The sequence below is a fragment of the Punica granatum genome, chromosome 5, assembly GCF_007655135.1.
Source record: "Punica granatum isolate Tunisia-2019 chromosome 5, ASM765513v2, whole genome shotgun sequence".
Taxonomy (NCBI): domain Eukaryota; kingdom Viridiplantae; phylum Streptophyta; class Magnoliopsida; order Myrtales; family Lythraceae; genus Punica; species Punica granatum.
In genome coordinates this window covers 12722676-12725654 of record NC_045131.1, presented here as the reverse complement: position 1 = coordinate 12725654, position 2979 = coordinate 12722676, and positions in this window count along the sequence as shown.

The following is a 2979-nucleotide window of genomic DNA, read 5'->3' as shown; positions in this document are numbered from 1 at the left end:
TGAGGTCATGAATATTCGATGTAATGTTTTTTTTTCCCCCTAAGAAGGGGAATTTAACAAAAACTGGAAAACCAATTTGTTGGTTCTGAGGAGTTATGATTAGAAGTACAAACATTATTGCATAGGATTCAGAGACCTGATGACCAGAGTAGTGAAAAGATAGCATATGATCACAGCAAGAGGATCGGCCGACAGTAATATATATTTACCAATTCACTTCATAGCTCCAAAGGTTAACCTGAATGAAGTTACTTAGATGCATAGCCAGGTGCTTCTTTTAGGATGATGGTCCACACATTTTCTAGCTAGTGGGGTAATATATGCTCATTGCAGTTCCTCATGATATGATATATCCATACAATTACACGATAAGTGAAGCATTAGCTTTATGGACATATCTCGATGGACCGATGTATTTCAATTTTTTCGATTCATGCCCGTGGCTCCTGTAAATTTTGTGGCACTGATACCTTTTCTAGTGACGGACTTTTCCGTCACTTCTGCCCCCTTTTTCTTATGGTTTACTGGATCAAATATGATTTGTGCATTGAATAACACATGCAAAAGTGCATAAAATAATAAATTTTGGGTGTGCATCAAAACCACTAAAAGAGAAAATTCTTCTTGCCCACTGCTTTTGTTGAAAACAACAGGCTCACCCATAATGTTGGGGCAAATGTAAGGATTCTATGTTTGTTAATTATTACTTTCTTTTGTCCCCTTTGAATAACATCACAAGGTATTCCAAGCACAAATTTTCATTCGGAAAATGGCTTTGAGATGCTTTACCAGTGAGTTTCGGGTATCTGCACTGCAGATAAATGTCCTCTATACTATGAGCTCAATTTGATGCTAAACCATATTCTCATGGTTGGATTCCACATTTATTAATCGGTGATTTAGTAAGGACCTAAACGCTCTACAAAGATAACCTAAATAACTAGCAAAAAGAAATATATAGTTCATAATAAAGAAGGAATCCCCTTACAGACAACGCTATACACTCCAAACTTTGAGTTGACTTATGCTTTATTTAAGTTATTCATACACAAAATAAAACAGAGAAGAATAATTGGCTTTTGGACTAAACTATATATAATGTCCATTGTGCACAATTTGGTAATGTGCTCTCCTGCAATATTTGTCCATAGCAATGGCTCTTTCATGAAAAAAACAGCCTAAGATGGTCAGGACCTTTGTTGTTTACTCTCCCTCTAGGGCCTTTACATATATACACACATAAATACAGATGTACATATATAAATTTATATACACGACTGGTATTGATTAATGTATGTATTTAGAGCAAAACTGTGGACAGGTTTCTGGGAAACTTCCCTATTATGAGTCGGCATATAAGAGAGATGGAATCTCATGAAATGTTCACGAGTTCAACAACCATGCGCACAAACTTTTTTTGGATTTCATACCATGTTCAAACTATTGAATTATCTCGATTCTCCAATGTTCGCATTACAAAGACTCCAAATCTCAATCATATGCATAATGACAGCATGCTATAACTACAGCTTATATATATGCTGACGAGATCTGGCCTTCAAAGGCGCCAAGGGAAATCAAATATCAAATATATAATAGACAGCTAACGTTAATTATAATCAATCGAATTCGTGATCATTAGCATTTTATGCTACAATATGAGATATCCATAATTTACTAATTGCTATTTTTTCTCCCCCCTTTTTAAAATCTGTCTCCATAGTAAGACGGGCGGGTTATTAAAATAAAGGATATATTGTCTCAATTCTATCAATTGCATAAATATGCTTTTTAATATTAGTATAAACTCTAGCCCTTTCTTTTGCGCCCAACTGGCCAATTGAGGTTTCTTTTTTCTTTTTTTCTTTTTGGAAGTTAAAATTTTTGTATTATACTAATTGTATACGTGGGATGGGGTCAACTGCATTTAAAATTAAAGGGCATATGTATAATTATTTTCTTTAATTTATCGGAGAAGGAGAAAAAAAGTTGAAATAAGAAAATAGATTGGGTCAATGGCCCCCTCATAATGAAATAAGAAAATTTAAGGAGTATAATGCAGTGATATATCCTTTTATTTGATGATATAAAGGTTTTAAGTTCGACTTTTGTCATGTTAGGATATCTTGCACTATACTAAAAAATTCAGAGTGAGGACGAGATCTGTCTAAAATATGTATTGTCGAAAATCTCAGATTTTGTTGAGATTGTATATCCATTTTTTTCTCAATTTCAAGTAATCTCATAATTTATTCAAAAGAGAAAATATTTTAGGGAGGATATTAGAATATCTCTGAAGAATATTATGGAATATCTATTGAGGACCTATATATATTGGTGGCCCTTGGAGTCGATTTGAGAGAGTGTTTCACCCTATGGATAGGTTATGGTGTAATCTCTTTGTAATTCTCTAAGATGCCTTCACGGAATTGGATTAGAGTGAGAAATGAATGAGAGAGAATGATACATTTGGTAGACTTTTCTCATTATGAGCTTCAAAATCCGACTGTTGTAATTTCTTGTTCATTGTCTAATGAATTTTCTATATTATCCATGTATGTTTCCCTCGTTGACAGTTTTACCATGTATATACGTTATTTGATTTATTACCTTATTCCTTTTATCTCGCTTTCCAAACCACTTCTTTTCCTAACAATTCATATTTGAGCTCAAACCTATGCGGTTGAATATGTTGCCTTGAGGATGCATTAGGAGGAGAAGCCTTAACTGCCTAGATTGGGACAATGGTGGAAAAGGGGAGCTCGACTGGAAGCATCAGATCTCGACTTGGCGTAAAGGTCGTTCAGAATTATAATTTGAAGAGAGGCCACAGCCTCCGCAAGACTACACGTTAGCACAAAACAAGCTGAGGTGGAGCCCAATGAGGGCTATGACAGAGTACGTGACTAGAGACGAACTATTGCAATGCTTGGTTTAATGCAAGCTAATGGGGAGATTTGTTGGAATGTCTTGAATTAT